The 22,351-nt window shown below is 39.0% G+C and overlaps 1 protein-coding gene and 1 long non-coding RNA gene across 2 annotated transcripts in view; one reads left to right on the forward strand and one right to left on the reverse strand.

The window, feature by feature from the left end:
• Positions 1–22,351, reverse strand: part of LOC138028300 (TNF receptor-associated factor 4-like) — a 230,650-nt gene that overhangs the window by 70,863 nt on the left and 137,436 nt on the right. The window lies entirely within an intron of this gene.
• On the forward strand, positions 155–1,568 carry LOC138028961 (uncharacterized). The gene is made up of 2 exons (XR_011127776.1): positions 155–379; positions 1,037–1,568. It is a non-coding gene; the product is annotated as an uncharacterized lncRNA (long non-coding RNA).

Below are 22,351 nucleotides of genomic sequence, written 5' to 3' on the forward strand. Positions count from 1 at the left end.
TAAATGACCACCTTCAACTGGCAGAAGCTATATAGAACGATCATAGAAGCACAGGTTCAAATCACCGCTTCGAAAGCCGTCTTTGTTTACATCACAGCAACACCGCGGCAAAACGTGTGCGCATGCGTGATCTTCCGCATTTCCGGTTTGCTTCACTGGCGAAAGTCGCGCAGTATGGCTGCCGTTTGAGAATCGGTACCTTGTTGGTTTACGTTCTTTTTAGAGCGATCAAGGCTAGTTTGAACGCCAGTTTCAAATGGAATGTATTCTTTGAGAACGTCTATGTTGTGTAAAACGTTTGCAAGTCCAATCCAACTAGTATCCTCGGAAAACTTGCTCCTGGAAAATTTTATTTCGTGGGAAAAGAGCTGCGAAACAGGTAAGTTTTTTTACGCAATTTTTAATGTAGAAAGTTAGTTGCCATCGGGTAAAAAAGTTACTGTAATGTGCAGAAAGAAGGATCCCAAGGTTTCCGTTCATGTGTGAATTGGCTTGTGGCAGGGAAATGGCAATATTGTGCAACGTGAAGGTTATTTTTTTCTGCGTTACTCCTTACTATCGGCACCTCTACATAACATGAATGATCAATGATTCGATCAGATGTGAATTTGATTTTGAGTGTGACTGTGTCATTGGGAACGTAACCCTAACATCAAATATTTTAAATAGCTGCTTTTCAGGTTATTATATTCTCTTTTCTTGTTAATATATCTTTAAGTTATTATACTTCTTAGCAGTCACAACCCCGGGGTCACAACTCACCGATCCATGTCGACGTCAATTTCATTATTTTGTCCGTTAAAATAGTTACCAAGTTATGGATTTGCACTTAATTTGTGTTTAAGGCACGTTTTTGACCCTGCCACAATTCATGTTTTAGTTAAAATAATGTTTGGAAGAACTGAAGTGTGGGTACATTACTAGAGCTATATATAGATATCTATAGATTCAGATTCGTGACTCTTTGCGTGTAACAAATCATTTTTTTATTAGACTATTGTTTTGTGGAAGCATTAATGATGTAATTTGGTTTTAGGGGACTGTCATGTGTTGTCGGATCAAGTTAATCTGTTTTGAGTCATGTGATGGTTGACAGTGGATAGTTGTTCCTGAAATGAAGAATTACATTATTACCATGGACGTTTTTGGTTACACCCCACACGTTGTTCTTTTCTTAGATGACAAAATTTATTAATATATTACGTGATTTGGAGCTGCAGCTAGAAACAGTGACAATCCCATGCATAAGGTCTCATTGGGTTTGATAGCAGTAAAATATTTTAGAAAAAAGTTTAAAGCTTTTATCATAACTTCTCGTCTTGGGTCCTGCTGGACTTCAAATAATTTTATGACTTATAAAGGACTTGTCAATCAACCTGTTATAATATTTACAATATGATCTTTGGATAGTAATTAATTTCTACTTCATATCGTATGTCTCTTACATAGTTAATTTTAAGTTTTTATTTCCTGTAGTGCATCTTGATTATAATTAGCACACAACCCCACAAGCATGTATTATTTCTTTAATATTGGTTGTGTTTAAATAAAGGATTGTTGTCCTGTCAGCCTCAGTTGTATTTGCATTAGATTGTGAATGTTATGTTTAAAGGCAAACCATTAAAAAGTGTACACAATTTAAAGGAGCCCAGGAAAAATATTCAAACTATTCATGGATTTGAAGTTCTGGAAGCAGGCAAACCTTGAAGAGTTCATGTGAACATATTTGGAATACACAGCATTTCTGTTTGGGACTGTTCAAGTCCACAAGATTCCTTTTCTTTACATTGAGAAGTACTGTAAGAGCTGTCAGGTTACTCAGATGGAAATTTGACAGACCTCAGCTGTACAGCTCATTAGTGCTATTATTACTTTGATTTTCTTATTCTTTAGTTGAACCAAATAACCTCCACCATTACTATAACTGCTCAAAAGTATCAAAGTTGAAGCTGGTGGCTCAAGGAGTAAACTGTGCAAAAAAGTTAGGTTAAAAAGACTATAATGGTATTTAAATATTATTTTAGAACAATGTTGCTTTTATCATTAAATCAATGGAAACCCAAACATAAGGATGCAATTTGCTCAGGAGGGGTCTTCCCTATGAAAATGACAGGGTACTTGGAAATTTTTTTAAAACAACCCTTGAAGGTAACAGAGTCTTGTTTAGTGGACGTAGCCGAACGAAATCTTAACCCCTACAAAGGAACCAGTTCTAAAGTGACAAATGACTGGCATTTTATAATTCAGAAGTAAAAGTTATTTGCTGGCGTACCAAATTCTGCTATGTACAGTTCCAGATATTGATCATAGCATTGCAAGCACTACAAATCCACAAATTTTGCCCCAAAAAGGTACAACAAAAACTCCTGTCATTTTTGTAAGGGAGTCCCCTTGGGGCAGTTTGTTTACTTCACCAGTGACCACTTACTGTATTCAACTTAATTTATTCATCCTTGGGAATGGTAGGAAAGATTAGTATTATTAAAAGCAATCGCTAAAAATTCAGCACACTTGTTATATCTAAAATATTATTATTAGTTAAAGTATTTTGTCCATATGGAAAGGTAACAGGAATTATTTCTGTAAAGTCATATCCAGAAAAATGCATTGTGGGATTATGCCCCTTTCAAATGTAGGTTAGTATGCTCTTGTTCAACATGCTTGAAGAATTATTACTACAGAAATATGAAGTTATGAGTTTTTTTAAAAGTTAAATCTGATGGAAGGGCGGATTAAACATTTATTGAAGCAGCTGAGATGCTACCCGAGTCCACAATGTGAGATACAATAAATTATTGTACTGGAAGTATGTATTAGGCCAATTTGCAATTTCTTAAAAGTTTTGTAGTATGTAACTGAATCCGCTTCAACAAGTTTTCTTATCTTTCAAGATACATTATTTGATATCCTCCTTTTATATCCTCCTGCTGTTTTTTTATCTTCCAGCAATTAAAAATAATAATTCCTTTTTATTGCTGGAAGATAAAATCAATAATTATTCTTGGTTGATTGTCCTTGTTGTTGTCACATTAACCCACTACAATGTGATGAAAGTGTGTTACTAGCTGTAGTAATTTTTTTTACAGTAAAATCCTCCCAGCTAGTAGAAATTTAAGTCTTTGGAACAGCAATTGGAAATGGTTGTGAACTTTTTGGAGACCTTCACCACTGTGTGTTGCTGCTTTCAAGTTCTTGTGTAGTCTTAAAATTGGTGAGCGAGTAAATTGCAAGATCTAAAAAAAATGATAAAAAACAGACATATTAGTGATGAGTTTCTTTGTATCCAGAGACTGAAAATTGGATGTCCAAAAAGCATCTCCCCCCACTAAATGAAAAATGGAGTAGGTTCATTTTTAGTGAAATTTTTCAAAACGTCGGTGTCATAGGATTCCTGGACACCCCTCTACCTGAATCCTCAATGTGGAGACAACATTGGAGTACTACTGAATTTCAATAGCCACTTGTGAAAATGGCATTAATTTTTGACAAAATTTTTGACAAAATTATTGGTACAATTTTATGGGTTTGGTCTTAAAAAAAAATTAGTTTGTCAAGTGGCATAAAGTGCTTGTTTTGCAGTCTATAAAGTTATTATTTTTCCTTAAATTCGTTTGGCAATTAATTTTTCCAAATAATATTTCCCAGCTTCCGTAACTTCCTTTTTTCTTTCCAAAATATACCAATTTTAGACTGAACCGCCTGAGGTAGCATTTTCCTAACTGCACCCCAACAATGAATTTTAGTGAAGTAATTGTCCGCACTGTACTGTATTCAAGAAGAGTAAAATAAAAATGTGAGGTACATTAAATGCAAATGACACTCCAAAATAGTACGAGATAATTTTATACGTACCTTTTGAAGAAAGAACCGAGCACCTGTTGTTGCTCCTCCGTATTTCGTCCCAATGGACACGGCAAACTGTTGATTGAACCCACTTGGAGTTCGGCAGCTCTGGCTAAATCTTCTGACAAAAAATATTTTTGCCGGCACATTTACGGCTGCTTTTGTTGGCTTTCCTACACTTGTTTGCGGGTGAGCCGCACAACCAAACCAACGCAACAAGGAGAACTACGAAAAAAAAATTGCTCCTGTCGAGCGCGAACGCGCCCGAAATTCTCTCATATTTCGTTGCTGGTGCAAACACCAAACCCCTTGGTGCAAGCGCTTGAAACTTAAATGAAAAATAAACTTTTCAACGAGACAAACCTTTCTCCCACTTTCTTATGCTAACTCTTACTTTTTGTTTTCAAACTTCGCGGTAGGGGATTTCATCTCAGTTTACATTGGATTTAAATACGTAACCGGAAATGCGTATTGACCGGAAGCTCAAATTTGAACTCATGCGCAGTACGTTTTGCCGCGGTGTTCATCACAGCGCACGGTTGGAAAACTGGATACTACAATTTTCAACAGCCAATCAGACAAAAGTCTCCTTTGTTCCTTCCCACACGCTTGCCGTGGGAGAACAGTTTTGCTGTTCCCAACCCAGCTTACCACATGTTTGGCATGTGAAGCTGCCACTTAAAGGGGTGCTAAACACACCCGCCTGGTATGTTAGCTACGCCATGCTGATGAGGCCCAAAAGGCCGAAACAGCTGTTCATGGCTGCTAAGTGACCAGGTGAATTGGTTGTGCGCATGCGTGATGTGTTGGCCACACCGGGTTGGTGTTAGCGTGTGTCACCTTGCTTTTATTGCTCCTTTTAATTTACGTGACACACCGATCTCTTAATGTGATCCACCTTCCCACACGCTTGCCGTGGGAGAACAGTTTTGCTGTTCCCAACCCAGCTCACCACATGTTTGGCATGTGAAGCTGCCACTTAAAGGGGTGCTAAACACACCCGCCTGGTATGTTAGCTACGCCATGACGATAAGGCCCAAAAGGCCGAAACAGCTGTCCATGGCTGCTAATTGACCAGGTGAAATGGTTGTGCGCATGCGTGATGTGTTGGCCACACCGGGTTGGTGTTAGCGTGTGTCACCTTGCTTTTATTGCTCCTAAATGACAGGGGCTGCAGTGCAAGGGAATTACATGACCTCACGAAGTCTTATCAATTGATAAGGACACTTTTTAGGGTAAAAAGTAAATTGCAAAGTTGTCATGACGATTATGAATAGGACATCACATGACTTTTGGAGGGCATATAGTTTATTTGTGGCCCGAGTAGCATCATTTGCGCCTGAACGGAGCGAGGGTGCAAATTATGCTATGAGAGACAGAAATAAGCTATATGCCCGACAAAAGTCATTTGATTATCATTATTATCAATACCCAAGGCCGAATCGTACCAATTCTTTTAATAAGAAAAATTTAAACTTAGCAGAGATATAGCATGAAACTATGGTATGGAAATGTCCCTCAGTGTATACAAACAAAGGTTGCGAGAATGAAAGGAATGAATATATTTGAAGTGCGGGTTTTAAACCAAATGTAGAAGTTGTCCTCGCACTTAAATAGGACAATCTCATTGGCCGAGCGAATTTGTTTGACATCTCTGCAGCCAATCAGTATCAGGGCGGCAAATGTATTTTCAGCCCGCACATTTCCTGTTTGGCCCGCAAAAACAGCGTTTTACAGAGGGCAGTTTGTCATTTGGCCGCCCGTATTGATAATAATAAAATATGTGGACTCGTTGAGGAAAGGAAAAATAGAGAAGGGGAGGAAAAAGGCTGTGTGGGTGAAATAGGAATAAGAGAAGAAGAAACCAGGGAGGGGAGGGGAAGGTGACATGTTCTTGGGTAATTCAGGGGTGTGGTGACTAGGTGGAGGCTCATGCGTTAAAATGGATATTATATTGCCATATGTACGTAGACCTTATTTGCCTTCACTCTTTCATTCGCGTACCTAATGATGGAGACTTGGACAAAGACATCGCAAAATGAGGAGTTTCCAAGCGTATTTTAAAGATGGATTTTAACTCAATGCAACGTGCCACACCTCAAAAATTTGAGTATAAACATTTCTGCATTTCAAGTAATTGAAAGGAGTGCGTAACAAAAGTTTAAATTGAAAGTCTTAGGTTCTTGTAATAGATTACAAATACGACGTTCCGAACGTAATCCTAAGATTTGGTTTGTCCGCCGAACTCAGAGTGGGTAAGACCGGACTTTATGTGTTTGCAAGTCTGGCTGTAGGCGATATTTTTAGTGAATATATGAATGAAGCACATCAATTTTATCAACGAAAATGTGACTTGTACACTTTTAAATTACTACAAAGAAAGTAATAACATGAACTTTGGGAGTCACAATTTCCATCGCGTCCAATCTTTGAGAAACGAGATGAAACGAGGTTTAAAGAATTTTTCCATGACTGCAAGATCTAAGTCGCTTGATCCGCCGCGGCTCACTCAAGCTGTGTGGAGAAAAGTTGTTTGCTAGTTTGCAAAGCGCAACGACAATTATACATGTTTGTCCGCTGCGTCTGTTATCGATGACATTCGCTTTATTCTCGTCAAAAACCTGCTTAGAAATTTAGAAAGTAGTATTTTGGAACTTTCTAAACAAGTGCTTTGGTTGCTAAGATTTGAGGGTTTCTTTTGAGAAGACATTGTAGAGAATGGAGAGCTATGAAGGCTATAATATAGACTGAAATTAGAAAGAAAACCTCGACCCTTCCACGGCAAAATTTACTTAACGAGAGCTAATTCTCAAGAGAAATATGCATTAGAAAAGAAAACAGGTGTCCCACTTAAGTGTGATAACTTTGTGCGCAGCGCATTTGTTTCTGCACGCACATACTTCACCTTTACTATGGTCCGCCTTTAAATTTGTCTTCTCCGAAGTAGTCCTTGTGTCTGGAACGCAGCGTCATATTCGTCAAGATCACTTCTTCCTCCAGCAACGATACCTCGATAAACTTCCTCGGCAAAGGCAACAAGCTGTTTGCCCGAAGGCGAAGCGATGACTGTCCAAATTGGGCTTCAATTTATTTCGTCCACGAAGCTCGCTGATTGGCTAGAAGGCATGAATTCCTATGACCCATCGAAGTGACAACAAAGTGTGCCACGTGTAACCTCATGTTTGCAACATCTACACGAGGAACATCAGTGCTATTGTTGCTAATTTGGCGTCCCTTCAAAATTGTCTCGCCTGAATGCAAAATGTAATAGGGCGTCGACCATATTATTTTATGATTTTTCATGCAAGAATAATGCAGGATTATAACGGGAAAGAATTTTTGTGTCGAGTGTTTTTGTAATCAAAATTGTAACGACAACGCTGCAAAAAGACACTTTAAAAATGCGCTGCACGCTTCATGTGTGCGTTGAGCTTTTTAGCAAACGTCCGTGCAGAAGACAAGCGTAAAATTATCAAATGCTCGGATTTCGTGAAAATTGCTGAGATTTCAAGGTGAAATGCTTATTTTTAAAAAAACTACAAAACAAGACCCTACAACCGACTTCTCTGTAGTCATTGTTCTTTTTTTTTGCAAAAGCAACTGAATATTACTTAAAACTCTAGCTTACTTGTTTGTCCAGGCTAAAATCTTTAGTAAAGTTATTTCAAATTGCTCGATCATGCAAAGAAATTGTAAGAAAATTTGACAGCTGCGTCATCACCTCACACTCAAGTGTCTGGCTCCAAATGCAGTTTCACGACATTTTTGCATAAATACTACAACTTCTACTATCCAAATTTTTTTCTCCTTAAAATATGTTTTCCGTGTACCTATTACGAGTGCAGAACACCAATAAAAGGAAGGGGGGTGAGGAAATCAAAGTGCTCGTTCAGGAGAAAATAGCCATTCCTTGACAGATTTCGCTTGGCGTGAATGAAACTCCGCCATTTTATCAATTCACTCGAGCAAAAGTGCGCGCCAATGACGCAATAAATCATGCGCAGTAGGGTCGCGCAATGCAAAACACCGTAACAAGGGTTTATACACCGCTACGATTGACTTCATGCTTTTGACGCGAAACTCAGTCATTGAATCCTTTTTTCCATTTCATCTATTGTCTAAACCCTTTGTATGCTTTGAATAAAATTTCCAGGCCATAGTATGCGGAAAACCGCATATATAGGCGGGGTTTAATATCAGGTTACGTCATCAGCACCATGTTGGTGGACGAAAACAAAAGATCTCTCATTGGCTTCCTTTGCTTGTCCACGCCGCTATCACATCTGTCTCAAGAAAGGCAAACAACCTATTGGACTTCTTAATTAAAATAGGTCCATACAGCAAAGGATTTCCAAGAAAGCACTCATCTCTTACAGGAGAAAAATTTCTTTTTAAAATTTTCAAAAAGGTTGAAAATTTTATTTGATGAGCACTGTTCCTTCATCTTTATTTTTATTGTCACCCTCGTCGTCACTCGTCGTCATCGTAATCACAACGGGAGATGGGTTGGCAAACTGATGAAACATATGCCTTCTACGTACGTGCATGACAGAAAATAGGCGCGCGAAATCTGGACTCGACCTCTTTTCGCTCGCTCCTCCTCGAATCCAGATCTCGCGCGGCCATTTTTTTTTTCTCATGCCTATCTCCTTCTCGAGCTCGACTAATTAAACGGCAAAAGAATCCCGGCTCGTAATCTACCTTCATCGTCGCTTCTGTTGTCACCCTTGTCGTCATCATAATCACCATGGGAGATGAGTTGGAAAATTGTTGAAACACATACCTTCTACCTACCGATGTGTCCCAGCATCTAAGGTGGGGTGGGGGGCGCGCTCAACGTCAAATTCGGGTTGAGCTTGTTTTTCTTGTCTGCTTCGAGGAATTTTCTCCGCTACTTTGGGTTTTCCCACTCATCGAAAAACCAATATTTGATGTTTGAAATGAAAGTTAGAAAGTTCATAGCAGTTAGATTAGCAGCTGAGGCAAATGAGCAGCTCTCAGCTGGCTTGATCTGGTAGAGCATGCGCAGTGGAGAGCAACTGCACGGGGTTCGAGTCTGGATTTTACAGGCTTGCTGCTTGCTGTTGTTTAAGTTCCTTATTTAACTGCGAAGATGTTTCCAACTTCCATTTCATGTCCATTCCACAGTTCAAATACATGAAATTTCGTAGATCCTAAAATCATTTGATTTGCTGTAAGTTGGTTTGTAGTCAACCCAACTAGAAGAGCAGAAGTCCTCAGCTAATTTATTCTGAGACTAAAAAATGAAAGCAATGATGACGATTAGCCTGCTAATTACTTTCCAGCAATAAAAATTGGGGTTGCCAAGTTCGTTATTTTGTCGGAACTCTGGTTCAAATACTGTGATCGTGTGCGCCAATGAAAGGATGCTTTAGGGGTAAAATATATGTATTTTCAATTGTGACAACGATTCCTTGCGCATGCTCATTGACACAGGCATTCTTCACATTAAGGGTCCCCTCTGGGTGTAAGGGAATCACGAACGTTGGCAGCAATCAGCAGAACGTTCAACTTACTTTCCTGGTAAGTTGGACTACCTGATTTACATTTATATATCCCACAATAATTCCAACGTAGGAATGTTACGAGCCCTTGCGTTTCATTACAATCGTTCTCCGAAGTGTATTGATCCTCGTGAGTTTCTCCACAACAAACCGATCTACCCTTCGCGGTAAAAAGGCTTGATAACGATGGAGCAAATTTTCTCATTCCGCTGGTCCGGCGCTTATTCGGCGGAGGTGTCCCTCTAAAATAAACACTACGTCGACGTCGAATTCGAAGAACGGGGTGTCTTCTTTCAGCATCCAACCCCATTAAGAAACGAGAATGAGCCGTTTAAGACTATTCAATAACAATTCAAAACAAATTTATTTTAACATCAAACGAGCTTTATTTGTTTTTCATCCTACTCTCCTCTTTACAATACACGCACGAATTGCGGACCTACGATCAATTATCTCTAAATTATCTCCACCTAATAGAAAATTGACTTCTTGAACCCTCCAAACTTTACTTACAATAGATGTTATTCCTATACAAAAACGTTGCAGGGTTAATTCAGCAGTTAAGCCGCCAAAAATTTAAATGAATCATTATCCCGTTTTTGCTCTCCTTTACACGCAAAATTCTGCAAATTCAAAACGAATGAAAAGGTTATTTTCTAAAGAAACTGCGCTGCTAGGATGATGTTTCGAGCGTCACAGAGTAGCCCTTCGCGCCGACGAAACATCAGCTCACAAATCTTTGTTATGGTGTTCAATTTACCTTTTCCAGCTCGTTGGATAAAATTAAATTTCTGCAAATCACATCCGTCATTGTTTTGTGATTCGCTCGATAAAGCATGCGCAAATCTTGACATAATTGTCGGCGATTGGTTCCTAGCAACTAATTCATTATTCTCAAAGATTCTTTGACCTGGGCCATTTAAGTTTCAATAAGAATAAAACACAAACATAAATAAAACACAAAATAATCTTTGTAACCGCGGTTGTGTTTTATTCTTAATCCATTATTCATGAAAATTTTCAGAATTTTGTTTACCGCATGCGTAATTTAAACGCCGTACTTTTTCTGGCGGGAAAATTTTGTCAAGGTCAACCAAGGTCATACCAATCTTTGTCGCCGTAGATCGATGTGAATTTACAACAAATGTCATGAGATTAACTCAAATCCTTGGCTGCACATTATTTGTTGGAAGAAAAATTGCTTTTTTAAGTTGTGTAAGAGAAATTACTATATCATGAGGGAATGCACGATAAGATTTCTTTAACACTAAGATCTACCAGGTCACAGACATTTGTTGTAAGAAAGGAGGATTCCTTTAAAGAACACAATACCCACGAAATGTTTTCCGCTTAAAAAAGTACTTAAAGTCAGTGTTAATCTGCGCAAAAAAATACGATTTAGTAAAATTGTCAAATTACTCTGACCTTCCGAAGCAGAAAAATGCTGAGCCCGTTTGGTTCACGACCAAACAAGTGACATGCATAGGTCCATTCCTCACTTGATATCACAAATGAATTTGAAGACACAACGTCAATTTGTGACATCAAATATAAAATAGACTTAAGCCTCCCGCTACGTGGAAATGAACCAAACTTTGGCCAGTGTTTTGATTCCTCAGAAGGTCAAAGACAATCGAAAAGAGTTGACCGATGTACTCTTTGGCGATGCCAAAGCATTTGAATCTGTAACGGAGAAAAATAACGCAAACAAGCTCATTGAACTCTATTGAGCATTCTGCGAAATTAAACAACGATGCGAGGCACGTGAGCAGTAAATGTTTAGTTAAGTTTTAGTACAGTAACTGGCTGATATTAACAGTGCAACCCAGATATAGCAAAAAGTACTCGAACTTTAAAAAGATGACAAATTTTTAAAAATTAAACACAAAAAGGAATGGAGAAGGGCACAATATTATTAAATTTATTAATAATTCATGATGGGAAAACAAAATAAATGTCTTCTCATAGTTGATGCGTGGCACATGTAAAATGCGAGAAACAACTCCCATATTAATAGTGTTTTCAAGTTTCTTATCCTCCTTCAGTGTTGCAAAACTAACCTCTTTAAACCTCCTCAAACGGAAACTATAATTTGAGTAAAGAGAAGTCATGTGGGATCTTGCACGTTTTCTTTTTTCTTTTTTAGCTGTTACTGCGAAATGTTTATTTTTTGTCTTTATGCATTACCATTGTAATCTCTGCAAAAACTTCAATTAAATAATAATAAAAAAACACTTAGCAATGATGACTTTTTAAAAAAAAAGTTAATGCACGAAGATGGTTATGAAACTCGACAAGTTCCTTTGTTTAATGTTTTTGTCCGTATTTTTGTCCTTGATCCTGCACGAAACGCACCTTTTTTTAAAGAAGGTAACCAATCAAATCCTCTGGTTAAATTATGCTCAACTAATTTGCAAACCTGTGTGAAGTGAAAAAGACGATTGTGCACTGTCAGAGTCAATTCAACATCGATTGTAACATCATTTTTCCCGTTTTTGAAGGTTTTAAGGTTTTATCACCAATGCCCCGATAAACTTTAATTAACTTCCTCGATTAACTATAATTCACTCCATATCTGTACATGCAAATCTGATACAGATTTCTTTTCATTTACATTATCATTTCTTTCTATTTTCCCTGTTGAAATTTCTTTAATCACCAAAAATAGTCAGTGTACATTGACACTTTCAAAAATGCTGTTATTATTTTAATAGGTCATATACAACATTTGCATCAAATCTGCTACTCATATTGTATATATTACTTGTGTGCCTCTGCCTCAGTGTGAATGTATGAACTCTTGTGTGCCTATGCATCGGTGTTTGTATGTACTCAGACCTCTGTGCCTGTCTCTCAGTGTATGTACTCTGGTGTGCCTGTACCGTGGTGTTTGTATGTTTTCTTGTGTCCCTGTGCCTTAGTGTTTGAATGAACATGTAGATGTACTCTTGTTTGCCTGTCTCTCAGTGTATGTACTCTGGTGTGCCTGTACCGTGGTGTTTGTATGTACTCTTGTGTCCCTGTGCCTTAGGGTTTGAATGTACATGTAGATGTACTCTTGTTTGCCTGTCTCTCAGTGTATGTACTCCGTTGTGCCTGTACCGTGGTGTTTGTATGTACTCTTGTGTCCCTGTGCCTTAGTGTTTGAATGTACATGTTGATGTACTCTTGTTTGCCTGTGTCTCAGTGTATGTACTCTGCTGTGCCTGTACCGTGGTGTTTGTACGTACTCTTGTATCCCTGTGCCTTAGTGTTTGAATGTACATGTAGATGTACTCTTGTTTGCCTAGGTCTCAGTGTATGTACTCTGGTGTGCCTCTACCGTGGTGTTTGTATGTATTCTTTTGTCCCTGTGCCTTAGTGTTTGAATGTACATGTTGATGTACTCTTGTTTGCCTGTGTCTCAGTGTATGTACTCTACTGTGCCTGTACCGTGGTGTTTGTATGTACTCTTGTGTCCCTGTGCCTTAGTGTTTGAATGTACATGTAGATGTACTCTTGTTTGCCTGTGTCTCAGTGTATGTACTCCGTTGTGCCTGTACCGTGGTGTTTGTATGTACTCTTGTGTCCCTGTGCCTTAGTGTCTGACTGTACATGTAGATGTACTCTTGTTTGCCTGTGTCTCAGTGTATGTACTCTAGTGTGCCTGTACCGTGGTGTTTGTATGTACTCTTTTGTCGATGTGCGTTAGTGTTTGAATGTACATGTAGATGTACTCTTGTTTGCCTGTGTCTCAGTGTATGTACTCTGGTGTGCCTGTACCGTGGTGTTTGTATGTACTCTTTTGTCGATGTGCGTTAGTGTTTGAATGTACATGTAGATGTACTCTTGTTTGCCTGTGTCTCAGTGTATGTACTCTGGTGTGCCTGTACCGTGGTGTTTGTATGTACTGTTTTGTCCATGTGCCTTAGTGTTTGAATGTACATGTAGATGTACTCTTGTTTGCCTGTGTCTCAGTGTATGTACTCTAGTGTGCCTGTACCGTGGTGTTTGTATGTACTCTTTTGTCGTTGTGCGTTAGTGTTTGAATGTACATGTAGATGTACTCTTGTTTGCCTGTGTCTCAGTGTATGTACTCTGGTGTGCCTGTACCGTGGTGTTTGTATGTACTGTTTTGTCCATGTGCCTTAGTGTTTGAATGTACATGTAGATGTACTCTTGTTTGCCTGTGATTTTGAGGCCTCAAAATTACAAATTAAGATCAAAGAGGCATTGCACATTAAGTGGGAAAATCCCATCCTCAATCAGCAGTTGAGGCATTTAGATTTTTCTCTTTCTTTTTAATTACGTTGCTGTTTTGTCTTTTATTTTATTGCTATGTGCGCTATTTTTGTTTTCTGCGCATTTCACACTTCATATTCAAATTGTACACACGTAATTTTGCAACATACCTTAACATAAATTCAAATGTACAACCGTTGAAAAAGCTCATTGGCAACTGAAGATGACATAAGTGTGTCGAAACATGTTTTGTAAATTGAAAACTGTCGTTTCTTTTTTGAGAGTTATTGTTACTCTGCTATCTTTACGTCCGTTTGCAAATATTATCCACTTAATTGAATAATTTTAATACTGTAATTTAGTTGAACAATGTAACTTATGGTTTTTATTTTTCATGCCTGATGAATTTTTTAAAACCGTGTATAAATAAAGATTGATTGATTGGTCAATTGGATAAACAAGATAGGCGGTGAAAAATATATATCTAGAATCTTAAAAGCGACAAGTAATGGTCTTCGACAACAATTGCATCTTTCGCCGTTAAATCGTTGGACACTGAAACCAAATGGCAAATTCTGTATGGGTTGAACAAACATTGAAGGAATCAAATGCCTTGAATACATCTGTGTTTACTGAAGCAGCATTTCAGTTGTCAGGCTGTTTACATTTATTTTGCAATCCACTCTGCACAGTCTTCATGTAAAAAAAAGTGGATACGTGACAGTGAAGAATATTATTTGAAAGAAAGCTTGATGTCTAATTTGTGCTACATTATTCACGGAAAAGGTTCTTAACAAAAGGGTTTGATCCTGAACTGTGAGGAATTTATTTAAATACATGTTTGTGACATTGATTGTGTTTCTTGTTTGCACACACACAATTAAAATAGGAAGGGTTTTTCTTCCTCTATTAGCCAGTATGTTGTTTGTTTCAATAAATTTTACACTGGAAAAGGCTTAATGGTTCGATTTTTCGGCCATTGTGAATTCATCGTGTTGTGTAATATTCAAGCTTAACTAATTTGCATACGTGGGTTGAAATTAAATACCCAAGCAGTTTCCTCATAAAGATGACATGAATTTGTAGCCGTGTTTTCTGGCAAATGATTAATAGGTAGCCAAAGTTTTTAACGTCAGAAAAAGATTTGTATAGTCAGTATAGTGTAAAATGAAAATATTGTTAATTTGAGAAGCCAACAATATTTCTTTAACTTTCTCTTTCCTCCAAATATAATTCTTCTCTACTACATAAAGATTTTTATTGCAAATTTTACATTACCATGATTTGTTTTTCATAACTTTCATATCTTGTTTCACATTACGAAAAATTCGTGTTTTAGTGGTTGGCGACCACTTTTTCATCATTTCGAAAATGAGTAAGTCTGGACATTTCATCAATATCTATATAATAAACAGAACATTACATGGCTGCTTGGGGTGGCACGCATGACTTGTTGGCTCGAAGATTGTCCAGCCCCAGTGCCTTCTGTTTTTGTACCCAGTTTACGCTCATACGGCGTCTAGTTTTCTTTTCACCTGCTGTACTCTATTTACATGTCAGAACCGGTCACAAACTCCAAAATGGCAGATAATCAAAATAGTTGGCAGAGAGAAAATATTAGTACCCTTCAACCCATCGTTGCTGTTGTACCGGCAATTTAGACAAAACTGGAACCTTGGTGATTATATATCTGGAAAAAATGGATGCCAACGGAGGTTCCAATATGTTTTAACCTCAAACTTTCACACTCATGGAAGGAGGAGGTCGCGAAATAACAGCATATTAGAACATATCTTATTTACCTGAAGCCATTAATGCAGGAATGGTTCCGTGCGGGTAAGTACTGACTGCATTAATTTGGTAGTAAACACTCTCCACTTAAGTTGGGACAATATAAGTAGTCTTATACCAAGAACTTATCCCGAGTAGTTTTGATTCCGCTGATCAATAAACAATTATTCTACGAGGGCGCGCTGGAGAACAGTTAACAATTATTCGCCGAAGACGAAGTGAATATTGGTGAATATTTACCGAGACGTAGTCGAGGTAAATATACGCCAATATTTACTGATCCTGAGGCGAATAATTGTGTTAGTGTAATTTTCAGCGGTTAATATCAAGAAAGTGCAAAACAACGGGCTAAAACAAGATAAAAAGTAGCCTCCGAGCAAGCTTTCTTGCGGGTTGCGGGGTGGGTGGCCCACCCCTCAAGAGAGCTTGCTCTCAGGCTAGATAAAAAGGCACGAAAAGTGCTTTATTGGCTCAGCAGCCGCGCCTCCAAAATGTTATATTTACCGGGGAGCGCGGTGAATATGACACTAAATTCTTATATTCACCGCTGAAAATTATACTAATAATAGATAACCAACGAGGCGCAGTTGGTTATATTAAACCATTTTATATCGAGCAAGCCCGGGTAGAATGATTGTTTTATTAGATACTCCAGGATCATCAGCTCTTCCACTGAAGGATCGATTTCTGCCTCCAAAACGGCCTTTGTCGGCCATTATTTCTCAGAGCTGCAAAATTGTTTTCAGTTCGCTTTATTGCTGACGTGTTCCTTGACCATATTAGGAACAGCAGGTACCGGTATATGAACTGATAGCCTGAGTCCGGCAAGCCAATGAAAATTCTGGAAATCTGATATCCGTAGTTCAGTTTTTAATAAATGCTGCACCAAAAACACCACATTCCGTTCCATACATAGCATAGGGCCACACAGTCCTACATAACCATACATAGCGCCATTCCTGTATATTTGACGGCATGTCTCCAAACTCATGTGCGCCATCATTTAAATTTACAAGTCATTTGCGCATGCAACTCTCATTCTCTTTCCTAGATTCCACCGTTTCTCTTAGTTGACGGGGCCATAGCACTAGAAAAACAAAATGATCAAAAATGATCAGATTGTCTTTGTTTAAAACTACGATATTACTTATTGGTTCTATCTGTTCGACATGAAAGGACACATTCTCTAAGTTGAGGTCCCATAAAGCTTTACGTAGAGACTCTTCGAATGTAATCGGCTTCTGAGCGTCACCATGTTTAGCACTAATGAACTCCGGAAGTCCTGGAATCTGCCTTTCCAATGCCTCCCTTCGTTTTCTCGTGCGAAGGCCCCGCCGGCCTTGGTGGACACTATCAAAAATACCTCGTGTTCAGGGTTTTCTCTCTCCATTTCGCAAGAACCGTCATTTTCAGGTCTCAAGAGTGACCACATAAAAAAAACCCAAGGTTCGACAACAGAACGATAAATGATTCGGTTGATACATAGGCGCTTTCTAGTCATGGATCTTTCCCTCTCCTTGTTTGGGCCAGATCCCCTGTTTGTGGGTTGTTCCCATCTTTATTATATGTTAAATCTATTTCCTTTCTGTGTCAACAAATGCCAATCTCTTTGATTAAGAGACGTACTTCGCCCATCTAATCTTTCTTTTAGAAACAATATGCCGGGATGTTATCGCTACGGAACCTCGAAATACCTCCTGTCGCATTCAGTCTCGGTTGAAGTGTCCATTCAATGCAAAATTGAACGTGAACATGATGGACATTTGTCATTTTCTTGATTTCGAATATTTTCGAAAAGGGAGATTTTTTCCTCCACGGTATATCAAAATTCTACGTGCACACGTAGCGTTTTCGAATCGTATTTGCCCGTCCACACGAATACGCGAAAACGATTGGAAAACGCTAACCTCCAATCTCGCCGGCAGAACCGGTTTTCTTTTGGTCAGCCAAGAACACGGACTCTGGCCACTTCCAAGGCAGGAAGTCAGCAAATCACGGACTTCCGGCTCGTCTACGCACGCTCAGAAATTTGAAACAACAGCGGTTGTCAACGGTTGCAAAAACGGACCTTCACTACGACTGCGCATAAATTGGAAGTGGCCAGACAGTCCGTGTTCTTGGTGCTGAACACAAGAAAAGCGGAATCTGGGGACGAGATTAGCTAACCTTCATCTACAGAGCACTGAAGCCTGCGCGTGCGCTCTGTATGATATCATGAGCCTCTGAGGTCATCGTATTCGTCCACACAAATACGATAAACCTCCGTTTTTCATAAATCTACACTCTGAAGAGCGTTTTCGAATTCCGCATTGGGGTGGACGAAAGCAAAAAGGAAGGAAAAGTCTCCGTTTTCGAAAATATCCGGACGCGTGGAAACGGGGTCCCATGTCTGTGGGACGTTACCGTGGAAATCTTGACTGAACTCCATATTTTGCGATACCTGCAACGAGCAACCCGATCGTTTGTGATTGTTTACGACTTACTAAATACAAAATGCCACAAACAAATCGAACATAAGTAGCTTTCTGATTATTTGATTACAGACGCTGAAATGGATAGACGATATTTATTGTTCATGTCTTGCTGTTTTGCAGTTTGTAAGCCATTAGGCTCCCTGTGAAGAAAGTCTCCAATGATAATAGCGCGCCATGTTGGAAATGTTGCAATCCAATAGTTTCCGAAATGAAAAAGAAACCAAGAATGGATAACTCACCATATATCTTTATGCATATCGTATTTAAAAAGAGGTAGAAAAGGCTTACGATCACTTATTCTGACTCGTAGAACAGTGTCAAGGTAAATTCCGAATGGCCTACCGAGCCGGTACAAAGTTCAAACAAGACGCCTACATGGGCGTATCCGTGGAATGCGCAAACAGTTAACACAAATTGGCCAGTTACAGTCAACTTCAAGTACAGAAAAATTTCGGAAAATGGCGAGAGATTACCAGAAAGATAAATCTGTAATATAAAAACTCGTTATTAATGTTACTAAAATTGCATATGCAAACAACGAAGCCCTATTAGCAGGTTATCAGGATACGGGATTTTTTATTTATTTATTTTTTGGAAGGAGACTTTATTCAAATCTTGCAATTTTACCTGCTTCCTTAACTCCATTCATCCAAAAATTACAAGATCAGCCTTAAATCATCCGAAAAACATGTTACAAATCACAGTTCAACAACTTATCATCCTGGGCCAGTTGTTCAAAAGCCAAGTTTTAAAACGAGTTTTATTCCCTACTCCCAAATGCTGTTCAAAGCTGATATTCGGTAAGACTTTACATTAGAAGAAGTCAATCTTGAAAGACAAAAATAAGCAAAGGAAACTGTCACCAAAAAGTTGAAAACATAAAACAAATGTTTACGCTAATCCTGCATTAAGGTAATCGGCTTTCGAACATCCGGGCCCTGCATTCGAAGTCCGGTTCCGTCATCCTGGTTTAGTTCCTTGACAACTGTTTAAATCTGCTGTGGCGAAGACAAGAAGACAACATCTGTACTCTATTTCTCTCAATGCTCAAAAATCTAAAAATTCCGTAATTGCGTGTTCTTTAGTCCAGTCCAAAGTTTCCCTTTATAATTCCATAATCTTGATTTCAGTATTAGAGTAACTTGGTACCACTGAAACGTTCCACAATAACTTGAAATCTCGTTAAGATTTTACAGCTTAAATCCAGTAGTCCAGTCCGGGTTGAGATCGCCAAAACTCTCTCTATCATCGATCAACAAAAGCTAGAAGTAGTAAATAGTTCTCAGAAACTACAAAAGTTCGTCATGATTCTACACTCGAGCTGGCTTCAAGGCTGACATGTTGATTATTTACAACTTCTTTTTCACCACAAGCTTAAGCGTGCACTCTGAGCTACTGACAGCTTTCCAAGACAAATGTTTCTAAAGTTAAGCCCTTTCCAGCGGGGTTAGTATCTGGATGGGAAAAGTCAAAATATGCGACTTACTGTCAGGAACATACGACCAAAAATTCTATTTTAACGCTCAAAAATGCGAACTAAGCGAGGTACAGATTTTGATAGCCTGCTTTATGCAAAACAAATATTGACGCAAAAGTATATTTATAAATGTTAATATGTAGTTTTTAAGGAGAGCAGAAGGAACTTCTAGGAAGTGTCGATCGAGAATAAAATAATTTGCCATCAGCGAAAAACATTTCGGGAGATTTTTGTTACGTTCAATCAGAGTTCAATATTTCTATCGTACTTTTGGTCGTACAAGTAAAATCGCAAAATCGAAAGTGTCGTCGATTTTAGCGCCCGCCTGTGATCAAGTTACCTTGCGTGTTTAATACTGACAACTCACGAAACAAAGGATACACCTGTGACAAAATTACGGCAAGACACCGGGTTTTTATTAGTTTCCTTTTTAAGTTCGACAATTTAACACAAAGATCACAATCGTTGATGCTAGTCCACGTGTCAGCTAAAGTTAAGCTCCTCCGAATGAGGTTAGTACTTGGATGGGGGACCGCTGCAAGTCCCCGTGACGCCGATAGCTAATTCGGTTTCATTTTTTATCTTGTTTGGCCGTTGAAATCTATTTTCTTATTTTCTTTCTACGTCAAAACGGCGAACAAACTATTCGTTCTATGCAAAATACTTCTAATGAAGTATTCGTTCTATGCAAAATAGTGTTCACAGTAGAACACACAATTACGAGGCAAGATCTAGAAATAACGTAGAACATTATCCTTACCTTTAAAACTTGCCATTCTCAAAGAAAAAGTATCTGTCCACTTTATCGAATAGTTTAATACTGAATCAATCATGGCGCGCGGAATGATTCCACAATAAAACATTGCTTTCATTAAGATTAACGGAATGTGTCACAGTGGCCGAGTGGTCTAACGCGCTCGCTGATAATTGTGGAGGTTGGGAAAGACTATGAGTTCTCCTAGGGGTAGGTAAGTCTGGACCTACTGGAGGAAATAAATGTAAATTCACCCGATCGGAGATTAATTCAATGTCCGTGGGGTATGTTGACTACCAACAAAAAAAAACGACACCAGCCCGGATTTAAGACGTGGTATGCCTTCGGCCTTCCACGTAATAAGCATACGTGCTGAGTCACGCAGGGTTCTAATGTTACAAACAGAGCTTGATGATCAATGGTACCTTATGTTACAGGAATAGACTCTAATTAGAACCTCGCTATAAATACATCTGCGTATGTTGCTTGTCCTTGAGTCTCAAGTGAAAACCAGGCTCTGAACCCGATTCAAAATCTAAGTCCTAAGAAAGCACAAGCTAGGGATCCCGAAGATTCCCGTCAAATCTCATAAACGCGGCTCCTCCCCTGTCAAATCTTTGACAAATAACAAAGGGCCTCAGTTGTCCGAAGGCCCGATAACTTATCCAGTGGATAAGTCGCTATCCGAAGAATAAAGTATACTACACGTTAAGCGTTGGCCAAGCCCGGTTTTCGAACACGTGTTTAGTTAGATGTGCTTAGAGTATGCATATTCACAGTCACGTGAACAAATACCGATTGAAATAATCGGCTAGTGACCCCCGGATCCTTCCTTTGAAGTACTTGGGAAAGGGGAATGTACTGACACATTCACACTTGGATATGCGATAGTGGTGTTGGTACATTTTCAACAGGACTTTTAAAAAGTTGTGTCAAAGTAGGATGTTACATGTTGCTTCGGTGTGGGTCAGATCCCTTTTTAAAAGCGGCCAGGAAAAGGAATGCTGTTGAAAGAGGCTTCAGAGGTCTGCTGTGTGTCCAGTGCCACAATGTTAGCGCATCATCGTCCTGTATTTTTCCTGACCATTTAATGTTGAACAGTGCATGGTGGTAATAATAACTGCCATGTCCCCCTTTCCCGGCACCTGGTTCCTATTTATTTGTTTATTTATTTATTATTTGTTCTCTTTTGCATAACATGGTCAGCAGTTTGTGGAGCCATCAATCGACAATTCTCGCGCTTTAATTAAGAACGAAGCCACGAACATGTGTTGGCCCTACCATCCACGTATGCCGCTATGAGAATGGTAAGCGTTATTTGGGTATGTTGTGGTTTATTGTCTCTCGCTTTAAAAACCAACATCAACGATCTGACATTTTAGTAAAACAGAACAAAGTAATCAACATATCCCCATGATAAAGAAACGAAGCAATCAACAGATCAACAAAGTGATCAACATATGTGAGCGGTTTAACATATGGTATGAATGGCAAGCGTTATTCAAATTCGCGAGTCTTGCCGTTTATTGTCGTCCGTGTGCTTTAATTAGAAATTGACCTTTCAGTAAAACAAGACGAACATATACTTATGCTTAAGAAACGAAACAGTCCCATATCTTCGCGGTTTAAAACTCAAGCGATCAACATATGTAAGCGGCTTGACATGTGGTATGAATGGTAGTTGTTTATATTCGGGTACCATGTTGAAGTTTGTTGTCATGCGCATTAAGAACAAACATCATCCACCTGCCTCTTGAGTAAAACAAATCGTCACGATTCATCAAGATATTGAATTGAGGCAAGTAAAGTCGAATATCGTTTACCGGAAGCTCCGACCTTTATTAAGACGTGATATATGGCCCGTACGGCGCCGGCGCCGAGCGCGCTTTCATTTCAAAACTATTGAGAAAGTGAATCCCCCCCGTACGAGAGGGCAGTGCATTAGCGTGAGAAGGGCGGCAAAAAGCCGTACGGTCCTGTTAGGAACACGTGCTGCTCTGTTTGATGCGATTTTAGGTGATTTCGTCGCTTGTAAACATACAACTTATTTACACCCAGAAAATCAAATGCAAACAACGTATTAGATAAATTTCTTATGCAACCTCGTAACTTTTTTTGTCCAAACTTCATCTTCTGAGTACTCATAACTGGTTTAAAGAATCCATGTGATAAAGTGCTTTTTGACTGAGATTAGGTCGGGCGAGACAGGAAAATATTTGGCCTTCGGTCGTGGCGCGCGGACCAAATAGTTTCCCGTCTGGCCCTC

Source organism: Montipora capricornis, chromosome 13 (genome assembly GCF_036669925.1).
Source record: "Montipora capricornis isolate CH-2021 chromosome 13, ASM3666992v2, whole genome shotgun sequence".
Taxonomy (NCBI): domain Eukaryota; kingdom Metazoa; phylum Cnidaria; class Anthozoa; order Scleractinia; family Acroporidae; genus Montipora; species Montipora capricornis.